At 36.9% G+C, this 13,753-nt stretch overlaps 1 pseudogene; it reads right to left on the bottom strand.

The window, feature by feature from the left end:
- The window catches only part of LOC110314420, a 21,955-nt pseudogene that overhangs the window by 7,823 nt on the left and 379 nt on the right, over nt 1-13,753 (bottom strand).

Raw genomic sequence — 13,753 nt, 5'->3', positions numbered from 1 at the left:
TAAGGCTGCTATGAACATAGTGGAGCATGTGTCCTTTTTACCAGTTGGAGCATCTTCTGGGTATATGCTCAGGAGAGGTATTGCTGGATCAGAACTCTGTGAAAGATGTCTTTAATAAACTCCAATTCTGATACATACTTTCTTGTCATTAAAGAGATCTGGCTTTACTTGAGTGAAGGATGGGGGGACTCTTTAGGATCGCTTCAGGCAGCAGCATGGAAGTATCTTTGCCCCATCACCACTGACATTTTGAGGGCTCCTCCAAGATCCAATTGAGGTTATATTAGTGAGTTTCTCCAGCTGTCACTAAGTTGCTCTGCTCTACAATTTGCTTGCCTACTACTTTGGTTTTTGTTTGTTAGTTTTTCTGACTAGAGATCTATAAAAATGTTTAGTCAATGCAACAGGCACTGAATATACAAATTCACATTGAGACATCCATACCTTCATCTTGACTCAGGTGGAGCAATTCAACATTTTTCCTGGGAGGACATATCTATATGGAGTAATGCTCTAGTGTCTGAAGTCACTTTTTTAATCACCAAAAAGTCACCCTATTGAGATAAACTCCCAGGCCTCACGAAGAACTGGCCCCATTAAACAGTACATTCTACATTGAAAAATACTTTAGGGGTTTGTTACCTGGATTTGGCTCTTGTGGGAAGTCAAAAGTACATTAATACTACATACATATATTTTATATACTGAATTACATGTATTATAGGGTTATGTTTGCTTGTTTTAGGTAAATAGTTAACAGTATCATTTCTTTTGGCTTTTTCAGCCATCCATATTGTTTTTGTTAATTTATCTATATATTTCTCCAGCATTTTCTTCCTTCTCCCATTTACAAGGTTCTCTCTCTCTCTCTCTCTCTCTCTCTCTCTCTCTCTCTCTCTCTCTCTCTCTCTCTCCATGAATTTTAAAGAGATAAGGGATGTGTATGTAAGGTTGGAGGGAGGAAAGAGAGAACTTATGTAATTAAAATAAAATCTCAATTAAAACATAGAAAATAAAGCATTAAGAACAGCCATTTCTGTATTCATTTTTAATCCTGTTTTCCTGCTTTAACCACTTTCTGGGAAGCTAACAGTCTCAAATTCAAATGTGCGTGAACTTGGCTGACCTGTTCTTCAATGCTCTGCTGCTCTGCTAGCTTGTTTTCATCTTTGGCCAATTCTGATTTCACATCTTTTGGTTTGGATTCCCACCAGATAATGTTAGTTTATTTCATTTCTATTTTTAAAATTTTTTATTTTTGAATTATCTGTATGTCTAAGTGTGAATTTGTGCCAAGTAAATAGAGTGCTCACAGAAGTCAGAAGATGACAGAGTTGAAACTGAAGTTCCCGGTGGTGTAAGCAGCCTGTTGTAGGTGTCTGGAATGAAACTCGGAATCTCCTCAAGAGATGTATGTGCTCTTATCCAGCTATCACCCACACCTCACCAGATGATACTTCGATGAAGGAATTCCATAAATATTCAAGGCCAAAATAAGTACATTTAGAACCCAGTTGCTATGTAGGTATGTCTTTGGACATATAAGGAAAAGTAATAAAGAATACTGAGCCAGACTCTATGGATGCTTAAGGGGCCAGTACCAGATTAATAGCTATATTTGATGTCTAATCCAGGAAATATGACACATGCCAGTGATGCCTGTGCAAGAGGGACCTTGGAAATTTAGTGAGTACTCCAAACCAGTACTATTCATTTTCTCTTTTACCTCTTTCCTTTTAGACACAACAAGCAAGCACTGTGACTGTAGTTTATCCTTGTCATAAACAAACAATACAACAACTTTGACCTAAAATGAATAAGAAAAATCCATTTGTAAGGCTATCTCACACTTCGCTGTTTAGACTTAAAATGGAAAAGAATGTTATCTTAACTCTGCATAACAAGCTTCAACTTTTATATTTTTCATCAGGGAGTGTTTCTTAATCTCAGTAAGATGAATATAAGGGGTTTGGGTTATTTTTATTACCAAGAATGCACCCTGATTCAATATTATTATGTTATACATCCTTAGTAATCATTTTCATAATTGTTTTATGTACTATTTTACATGTAAGTACAACAGAGAACAAAACTGCTCCTAGAATTATGAAAATTAGTCAAATATAAAAATGTCTGGCATCTGGTCTTTCTCCCATCTACTTTGGTAAGACTTTGTTGGTGTAGTTCTGACATTACTAAGAGACACAGTCTCATAGCAAAGTCTCTGATTCATAGAAATTAGAAGTTCTTCATGAGGTTAATTTATACTGTACGTGAGCATGCACAATGTGTGTATGAGCTTGTATGAGTGTATTTGAAAGACAAGTTTTGTGAACTATTGCTTCTTTATTTTTTTTTCTGTCTGCTAAGATGCAGAAATTTAACTTCAAACACTGCTATCAGTGTGCATGACAGTTGGTCCCGTTATGACAATGAACAATAGGGAGAAAATGTCATTTTGGAAGAGAAAGCAAAAAAAAACGAATGCCAACAAGCATCCACTAGATGAGATTTTTGACTGTATATTGGCAGGACTGTCATAAGGAAGTATATATTGGAGAGAAATCCATCTCCTCAAGTTTGATAATTCATATTTCTTGTGGAGGCTGAAATCAGTCTACTAAAAAATCTTTTATATTAGATAAAAATGTTCTTACAAGATGTATAGTTTAGGGTTTGGCAGATGATGACATTTAATTTATTTTGACTTTAGTGGAACATTGGAGGCAATGCTTATTCTACTGATTTTGTCTGAAGGCTTGTGACTCTGCTAGGAATCAGGGTTTCCCTGAGACACCATAACATTAATGCTTTAGGATTAAAATCAATTACTCTGACTGAATCACTCAGAGTGTCAACTACCATAGTCATTAGTGAATGTTGAAGTTCCATGTTGAATATTCAAAGGCAAAACCAAAACCAAACACAAAAAACAACAACAACAACAACAACAACAACAACACACACACACACACACACACACACACACACACACACACACACACACAAAGACCCATCACTGACCCAAGCTGGCTGATGGATAATCCATTGCTGTCTGCTCTATGGGTTCTACCAGAAGCCATAGATATAGCACCCTCTAAATAAAACTATTTATGTCTATGCTCTACATCTGATGCAGTGAGTTTTGACTAAAGGTGAACATTTCAGTTTGAGCTGATTCTGAATGATCTAGATTGATTTTACTTTGAGTAAAATTGTCTAGTTCAGAGTTATTCATAAATATCTTTCTGAGACAATCTGAAACTTAGACTACTTAAACCTAAAAGATAATTGATATAATAAAATGCACTGCATTTCTAAGTAATCAATCCCCCTACTCATTCTCATATAAGAAACCTTAATTAAACTCAGTCTCACACACACATACACACACACACACACACACACACACACACACACACACACACACTGTCCAAGATAGGAAATTAGGCGCAGGATGTATTGGGGAGAACATATTCAGCAGTTCAAAAGGAAAGCATTATGGGGAAAAGACAAAACCTTATTATATACATGTATGAAATTGTAAAATAAAATCTAAAGGACACCTTATACTTCCAGTAGTCTCTTCAAACTCTCAGAACTTTTCATTTGACCTTTATACTACCAACTACAAAAGTAGTTAATTTCATTTTGGAATAGCTTTAGGAAACATCTCAAATTAAAACTTCTGTAAAAAGTGTACAGTTAGGAAGTTTATAAATTAGAAGTGGCACTTACCTAATTTAAATGTGCAAAGTAATTTAAATATAATTCATTATTTTGAATAAATATTACACTAATAGGAAATCATGGCTAGAGACAATACAAAGAAAAAAAAATCCTATAAGTCTTTCTTTAGAATTACTCATTAGAGAAAGTTAAAAACACACATGACCATGCTTAAATGTTATAGTTTTAATCTGTTTTACAGTTTTACTGATAGGAAAAGACATGGCTTTGCTTTTGTTAATGAAGCGAATATGAATTAATTGTTTCAAATACATGTAAGTGGTAGGTATAGAGTGGCAGTTCTCAACCTGTGGGTCTCGATTCCTTTGGAAGTCAAAAGACCAGTGGAAAGCTCACATACTTACATTATGATTCATAACAGTAGCAAAATTATAGTTATGAAGTAGCAACAAAAATAATATTATAGTTGGGTTTCACCACAACATGAAGAACTGTATTAAACGGTCACAGAATTTAAAAAGTTGAGAACCACTTTTCTAGAGGTTCTTATAGTCAAACAAGAGGAGGATGGTAGAGAATGACAGAGGTTTAATATGTACTTAGTATTGTCTTATGTTGCCACTGGAAAACTTGATTTTAAGGTTTTACATTACAAACCACATAAGAGGAATGGTATTAGCTAACTACAATATACACCATTTCTTAAATACAGGCAAAGAGGCCCTGAAAGGTCATTCTGTAATCTGTGAAGGTGAAGTGTAGGCTACATGGTAGATGCCAGGATGTTGGAGATTATGACATATTTACCAAAGAAAGGTGGAGCTGATATAAGAGAGAGGCTATTTGTGCTAGAATTAAAAGAGCTGGAGGGGGGCTTCTGAAATCCTTTAAAACTCAGCCTCAGATGCTGGATGTAGAACTATAGAATTTAGTGTTTTTATCTTGCTGGTTTTGGAGTTTTGCTGTGCTCTAATCTTCCCTAATCTTCCATTTAGGAATGTTAATGCTTATTCTGTGGCACTGTATGTTGGTAGGATGTAACTTTTTAAATTTTTTTGGGGGTAGAAAGAAACTTTGCACTTGTAAAGTATTTGAAATGTTATGAACTAGGGGAATTATTCAAGTTGGACTGAATGTATTTTACACTATAACATGGCCATGAGTCAATGGTGAGGTGGCTCTTATTAAGGCTTCAACATGATCTGTTTGAGTGCCAAGTTAACAAGGGATGGGATTGTGAAGGTTAATGGTACATGTCAATTTGACAGAATCTAGAATCATTTGTGAGACAGGCCTTTGGGTGTGCCTGTGGGAGATAATTGAAGTTGGAAGACCTGACCACTGTGGGTAGCACCATTCCCTGGCCAAATATTAAACTTTAGAAGTGGACGAAGGAAACTGAACAGCAACAGGCATTTGTCATACTCTCTTTTTTATTGATGTGATGTGACTGATCTCGCTTTCTTTTTATGAATGTGATGTGGCTAGCTGCTTTAAGCTCCAGCATTCAGCTCTCTTTGATTCATGTTTCTGGATTCAATGTGGCCCACTACTTTGAGTTCCTGTTACCATGACATCCCCTCACTGATAGGTTGTGCTCTTAAATCATGAGCCAAAATAAACCTTTTCCTTTTTAAGTAACTTTTTGTTAAGTATTTTATCACAACAACAATAAAAGTAAATAATATATTTCACATCTGAAAATTATTTACAAATGGCTCTTATTAACCTTATAGAATTCTTTGCTGATGCCAATCTGGACAGAAATCCTCTAAACAATAAGAATCATATGTCAGAAAAATGCAAAGAAATTCTTTCTGACTATAAAAATGTTTCTTTAAAATTCAGGCCCCTATTGACAATTGTCCTGCATTGTAAGCAACACTACAGTAACTGTCCAGCCAGCTGACTTCTTGTAGTATAGTTAATAAACAATTTTCTTACAGTGGCTTAATGGATGAATTCATTTTCTACCCACAATCCATTCCCTGTAACTATAGTGACTAGCTAACCAGTACACTACAAAAGGTTCAAGGTTCCTCTGAGCTCTGGCAACTCATCCAATTGACAAGGATCTAGGATAATTCCCTAAACAGTTAAGGTTTGCTCTTATTGAAATTGAAAAAGAGAATCCTGAAATGAAACCAATGATAAACTTTGAGCTCCGTGTATTTTAAAACTAAGTCCATACTTAAGCAGTAAACCTGGAATTTTCCTTGTAACTTTGCTATATTAGACAATGATCAGCAAATTGAAAATGAAAAAGAACACAAAGTTGGAATGGAAGGGGATGATTCAGTCAAGAGTAGGGCAAGTGAGAGGTGAATATGATCGAAATACATTGCACAGAACAAATAACTTTTTTAAAAAAGGAAATAATAAAAATATTATTTGCTTTATTTTCTTTTTTCTGTGGAATGTGCATCTCATTATCAATAAGCCACATCAAGCCTTATATACATGTAAGCCTTGTGCAAATGTAAGCATCCTCTGAAACATTGAATGTTTAACATTGCGTATTTGAAAAAATATAAAGAGATATAGAGTGTATTAGTACAAAAAAGGGAGGATTAGAAATTTTTATGTCTCACTTCTAGTCCCACCTATGCAAGGACAAAGATATGTGTGCTAAATTTTTGGCTATTCGACTACTGAGAAAACAGATTGGCCAAGTAAAGATTTGAAATAGAGTAAGACTAGGAGAGACAGTTTAAAGATTCTGGGAAACTAAAAGATACCAAGCTAAAATAATAATAATGAAAACCCAAGAGATTAGAGTTGATCTAGAACCCCATGCTGGGATAAAATGGTGGCAGCCAAAACCAAAACCAAACCAAACCAACCCAATACCAAACCAAACCAAAACCAAACCAATACCAAATCAAACCCAAACCAATCCAACACCAAACCAACACCAAACCAAACCAAACCAACACCAAACCAAACCAAAACCAATCCAACACCAAACCAACACCAAACCAAACCAAACCAATACCAAACCAAACCAACACCAAACCAATACCAAACCAAACCAACACCAAACCAAACCAAACCAAACCAAAACCAAACCAAACCAAATCCAAAACAAAACAAAACAAAACAAAACAAAACAAAACAAAACCCAAACCCAACCCAACCCAAACAAAACCAAACAAAATAAAACCAAACCAAAACCCACCAACCAACCAACCAAACAAACAAACAAGCTTCTCCCAGGAAGAGATTTCAGACTATTATGACAAATTTCCAGACTACCTTGGAGGATAGCTACAAGGCTTGTATTTAAAATTAAGCTTCATGCCAAGACACTAATGGACTGGGTATTCATTAGAGCTCTTTCTTTATTCCTTTCCACCAAGTGACCACATTAAATAAATATTGTTTCTCTGCTTTTCACTATTACTTTTCTGATTCATTAGACTTACTGGGTATGGGAGGCCAGGAGTAATTGTAGAGCTATATGGTAGAGGCTCCAACCCTTACACATTGGTAATATCAATACCATTTGCTATCAGCTACTTGATTTACATCTATTGTTTTTAAAATATTATCTTATGTATATGAGTATTTTACCAGAATAAATGTGTGGGCACCGTGAACATGCACCGTCTGTCAAGGTCAGAAGAAGGTGTGAGAACTTCTGGAACTGGAGGTACAGATATTTGTGAGCTCCTTTGTAGGCCACAGGAACTCAACTGCAGAGACAGCTTTCTAACCACAGATCAGTTTTTATGATCTTTCTAAATATTATTTTCCCCACTATGAAAGAAAGGCAAAAGAGTAGATTCTGTAAGAGCTAATTTGATCTTGGGAGTTCTGCAAGTTTATTACTAGATGAGACATCTGAGTTAATGAGTTATTTTGTTTGTTTGTTTGTTTGTTTTTGCTTTCATGTTCTTTTGCCTACTGATGGTGATGATGTAATGACAAAATTTTGTCAGAGACTAACACACATAACTTTGAAGATGAAGTAACTACCTTTATCCATGTCTATGTACTTGCAATTTTAATTGAAAAAAAAATTAGCACAATATATTCTGATCATGCTTTCCACTCCCACAAATTCCTTCCCTATCCACCCTATCTTGCCACTCACTTAACTTCATACCCTTTCTTAAACAGACAAACAAAAACAAAACTCAGGGAACATACAGATCCCCCCAAAAAAAAACACAGAAAAAGGAAACCAAAACGTGCAAGCAAAAGACCAATAAAACCAAAGAATTGCCCAAACAATGAAATAAATATGAGACAAAATATGCAAAAAAGTCACTGAGTTCATTTTGTGTTAACCAAGTACTTTTCAACATGGTGCCTATCCTAAAGTGTGATTACTATACCAGATGAGATTCTATTAGAAAAACCTATTTTTTTAGAAGCACATGCCAATTGGAGATAACTTCCTACTTAGGGATGGAAGCTCATGCCTACTCCTCCTTTCAGTGCTGGGACCCCATCTAGACTAAACTTGTGCAAGCCCTGTGCATACTACCACAGTATCTGTGAGTTCATATGTGTATCAGTCCCATTGTGTAAGGAAGATACTGTTTCTCTGGTAGCACACATCCTGTCTGGCTTGTACAATCTTTCTGCCTCCTCTTCCACATAGTTTCTTGAGCCCTAAGAGGAGTGGTTTGATGAAGACATATCATTTAGGACTGAGTACTCCACTCTTATCACATGTTTCAGTTGTCAGTATCTATGTTAGTTCCCATCTACTGTAAGAGGAAACTTTGCTGATGATGGTTGAATGATACACTGATGTATGGGTATAGCAGAATGCCATTAGGGATTGTTTTATTGCTATGTTCTTTTAGCAGAATAATAGTGTTTGGTATTCTCCTAGATACATGGCCTATATTGTTTCAGGTTCTTGGTTACTCTGGCAGTATCAGACATGGGTTCCAACTCATGGATTGCGCCTTAAATCCAATCAGACAGTGGTTGGTTATTCCCACATTTGTGCTACTATTGCATCATGATATCTCACAATCAGGTCACCTTTGTAGGTCACAGGGTTTGTAGCTAGACTGATGATTACCCGTCTCCTCTTGTCATATGTGAAGTACCATTAATACTATTCTGTAGGGGTGAAGTCTTTAGTTAGGCACCCATTCAACTTCCCTGTGTTCAATGATGTATGTAAGTGGGTCTTCAGCAATGGGAGGTTTTACCATCAGTTTTTAAAAAGCAACCAACAGCCTTGGCAATAGTCTGAGATGTTTGATGGATTCCATGGGCCTCTTTGTCCAACTACTCAACTATTAGCCAATTCCTGGCACTGGAGGTTATCACTCAGTAGCATAAGATGTGTGTGTGTGTGTGTGTGTGTGTGTGTGTGTGTGTGTGTGTGTGTATAATTATAATATATAATTATATATTATATATAATTGTGATGGTTTGTTTATTCTTGGACCAGGGAGTGGCACCATTTGGAGGTATGGCCTTGTTGGAATAGGTGTGACCTNNTTGGAGTAGGNGTGTCACTGTGGGCATGGGCTTAAGACTCTCACCCTAGTTGCCTGGAAGTCAGTCTTCCACTAGCAGCCTTTGGATGAAGATGTAGAACTCTCAGCTTTACCTGTGCCACACCTGCCTGGATACTGCCATGCTCCTGCCTTGATGATAATGGACTGAACCTCTGAACCTGTAAGCCAGCCCCAATTAAATGTTGTTTTTTATAAGACTTGCCTTGGTTATGGTGTCTCTTCACAGCAGTAAAACCCTAACTAAGGCAATAATTAAATATATATAATTTAAAATATAAATATGAAAATTATATTTTGTGAATATATAATATAAATGTTATATCTATATAAACATTAGCAGGTTTCCATATGACCCCTCAAATGGGCCTAGTATTTGTTTTCTTCTCTCCCCATCATATTCCCTCCTTTATCCTCCTCTTGCATCCAACTCTCCATTTAATCCTCTAATTCCAGTCTTGACAATACCTCTCTGTAACAATATATTTATTTCCCCTTCCCTGAGAGAGCTTTTTCTGCCCTTCTAGTTCCTAACTAGATACCAAAACGAACTAGATACCAAAACTCTGTGATTATATCAATTATAGTACACATATAGAAGGCTTAAGAGCTAACATCCACCTTTATGAGAAAACTTATGTGTTTTGTGGAATCTGTGTTACCTCACTCAGTATGATTTTTTTTGTAGCTCCATCCATTTATCTGAAATTTTCAGAATTTCATTTTTTAGCAGATGAATAATATTCCATTGTGTACCACATTTTCATTATTTATTCATCAGCTGATAAACATCTAGGCTATTTCCAGTTTCTGTATGTTCTTATAACTTAAAACAATGAATTTAACAAGAAAGAAACATTAGAACCTGAGAGTGCTAGTCACTCAAGGAGGCAAGAAACCTCAAGACAAACTCCTGCTTTAAAATCACATTGAAATTGTTCTTTCCTAGGCTGGAAAAAGTTGAGGAGGAGGGTGACCTTATAAGAAGACCAGCAGTCTCAACTGACCTGGACCCCTGAGATCTCTCAAGCACTGGACCACCAACCAGGCAGCATACACCAGCTGATATGAGACCCCCAACACACATACAGGACAGGACTGCCTGGTCTGGCCTCAGTGAGAGAAGATGCACCTAATCTTTGAGAGATCTGAGGCCCCAGGGAGTGGCAAAGTCTGGTGTGTTGGGGGTGGGGACATCCTCTTAGAGATGGAGGGGTGGGGGTGGGGAGGAAATGAAGAACAAAAGCAATGAAAAAAAAAAGAAAGTGTCCTTTCCTTTGTTAGAGTCAAAACATTATGGTACAGGATGAGAGTGTCCAGAGGCATTTTTGTCCATTATTTAAAATTTAGAATATTTAAGAATTTTCTCCTTAACTGACTATGCTTAGGAATGGTTCAGTCCCTTAATAAAAGCCTCATGATTTTCTTGTTGAAGGGAGTGTTGCATAGAAACCACTCTCATTCTCTCCCTGTGTGATACAGGTAATACATCTTTCTGATCTTTTCCATTTTCACTGTGCTTGTTTTGAATTTGCACTCATAAAAATCTGAACTCATTTTGTTTAGTTACAAAAGGTAGAAAGAGGGCAAGGCTCCTGAGGACATTGGGACTTGATGGATGACAAAAATGGTGAAGTCGGTGATTGCTGATTGCTCCTGTATTTGTCCTCCTAGCATACAATAAAAGGCTCTTATATACAACTATCAATAGACAGACCAAAAATGTTTCAAGACCTTCTTATGTTGCCCATATAAAAGACATAGGTACTGTGGCCTAACAGCTGAACAGCTTTCTACAATTCTCATCTTCCTTTAACCTAATGTCCATGGAAGTAACACAGACACATTCTCGGCTGATCTAAAAACACACCTCACATATCTCTGCTACCACAAAGAAATAGGTGATTTTTATCAGGCTAGCCTCCCATACCCTAAAAATAGAACTCAGTTGCTGCCTCCCAACGTGCAGTTATAGTCAGTGAGAGAGCAGCTAAAACTCTCCCACTATTGTTTGTAGGGCCTTAAGAGATCTTTCATTCCTACATGAAGGAAGTAAGCAGTACTCTAGCTATTCAACAGGTTGAGCCTAGTAAGTTCAACCAGAAAATTATTCTGTCTGCAGGTTTATGTAAAGGATAGAATCCAGGAAAGTACTTTATTACTGAACTGCACCACCCCCAGCAAAAATATGCTTTCTTGGAACAAATATCTACATGATATCTGGAGAAGGTTTTGTATAACTTCAACTCAATATGGGGAAAAAAGGCATTTTGGCATGTGCAGAAGAGAAGAAAGGGGGACCTAAATTGTATAATAGCTAACCAATTCCCACAAGAAAAACAATCTACTATGTGAGAATTCTTTGTATTCTCATGCTTTCAGAAGCCTCCACTATCACTTAGCACTGCAAAGTGAAATATTAAGTCTCAATTATGTGTTTTAGTGAGGGTATACCATATTCAAACTATAGAATGTATGCTAGATAGATTTAATGTTAACTTAACACCGAATACAATCATTGAGAGAGAGGGAGAGAGAGAGAGAGAGAGAGAGAGAGAGAGAGAGAGAGAGAGAGAGAGAGAGAGAGAGAGAGAGAGAGAGAGAGAGAGAGAGAGAGAGAGAGAGACCCCTATTAACATGAAAGCAAAGGGAGAATTCCGTGAGTTTAAGGCCAGTTTGGGTTATAAAGTAAGACTGTCTCAAACAGTAAATTAATTATCAACTAACCAAATGTGATGATTTGAATAAGAATGGCAACCATAGGCTCATATATTCGAATGCTTAGTCACCAGGCAGTAGAACTATTTGATAGGATTAAGAAGACTTCTCTGACATTCCCGTATCCTTAGTTGAGAATTCTTTGTTTAGCTCTGCTCCCCATTTATTAATAGGGTTTTTTGGGTCTCTGGAATCTAACTTCTTGAGTTCTTTGTATATATTGGATATTAGCCCTTTATGGGATGTAGGGTTGGTAAGGATGTTTTCCCAATCTGTTGGTTGCCATTTTGTCTTATTGACAGTGTCTTTTGCCTTACAGAAACTTTGCAATTTTATGAGGTCCCATTTGTCAGTTATTGATCTTAGAGCATAAGCTATTGGTGTTCTGTTCAGGAAATTTTGGCCTGTGCCCATGTGCTCAAGGCTCTTCCCAACTTTCTTTTCTATTAGTTTCAGTGTCTCTGGTTTTATGTGGAGGTCCTTGGTCCACTTGGACTTGAACTTTGTGCAAGGAGATAAGAATGGATTGATTCGAATTCTTCTACATGCTAACTGCCAGTTGAACCAGCACCATTTGTTGAAAGTGCTGTCTTTTTTCCACTGGATGGAACCAACTGCTTCTCTAGCACCACATCTATCTGCCATGGGCATTGCTCCTCACTATCATGATTCCCATTGCCATCATCTCTGCCAAGCTGAGAATGGGGTAAGCCTCTGAAATTATAAGCAAACCCAAATTAAATGCTTTCTGTTATAAGAGTTGCCTTGGTTATGGTGTCTCTTTACAGCAACAGCGAAGTGACTAAGAAACCAAACAACAACAAAACATTTTTTTAGGACAAAAGGTACTATAATTCATTTACACCATTAAATAAATGTCTCCTTTTCCAGGAAGACTTGCTTATGATATCTTATTCTGAGAAAAAATGAAAATGTGTTATTGCTAGATAAGGTCATTGTCTTACTTTTTTGATGCTATGAAAAGACATGATGACTAAAGCAACTTACAAAAGAATGCATTTAATTTGGGGCTTATAATTTCAGAGGGTAGGAAATATGACTATTATGGGAAGCATGGCAACAAGCAGGTAAGTATGGCACTGGACCAAAGCTGAGAGCTTACATTTGAGACATTAACATGAAGCAGAGAGCTAACTGCAAATGATGTGAGATTTTGAACTTCAAAGTCTACCTTCAGTAACACACCTGCTCAAATTAGACTACAATTTCTAATCCTTTCCAAGCAGCTCTACTAACTGGGCATGTTGTATTCAAATATATGAACTTATGGGACCTTTCTCATTCAACTAACCACAGTCCTTTCACAGAATAGTATAAATGTGTTGTGTGGCACTAAAGAGTTGGGCCTATAATGAACTATATATAAATCTGTCATTCCTGTATGAGGTTATATGCTACACCTTTATAATAGTACCACTTTTTTATTATTTTATTAGATATTTTCTTCATTTACATTTCAAATGCTACCCCGAATGTCCCCTATACCTTCCCGCCAACCCTGTTCCCCTGCCCATCACTCCCACGTCTTGGCCCTGGCATTCTCCTGTATGGGGCATATAAACTTTGCAAGAGCAAGGGGCCTCTCTTCCCAACGATGACTGACTAGGCCATCTTCTGCTATATATGCAACTAGAGACATGAGCTCTGGGGGTACTGATTAGTTTATATTGTTGTTCCACCCATAGGGTTGCAGACCACTTCAGTTCCTTGGGTAATTTCTCTAGCTCCTCTATTGGGGTCTCTCTGTTCTATCATATATATGACTGTGGGCATCCACTTCTATATTTGCCAGGCACTGACATAGCCTCACAAGAGATAGCTATATCAGTGTCCTTTCA

Source organism: Mus pahari, chromosome X, assembly GCF_900095145.1.
Source record: "Mus pahari chromosome X, PAHARI_EIJ_v1.1, whole genome shotgun sequence".
NCBI lineage: Eukaryota > Metazoa > Chordata > Mammalia > Rodentia > Muridae > Mus > Mus pahari.
Note: the sequence above shows the minus strand (reverse complement) of the source record. Positions and strands in the feature narration are given on the sequence as shown.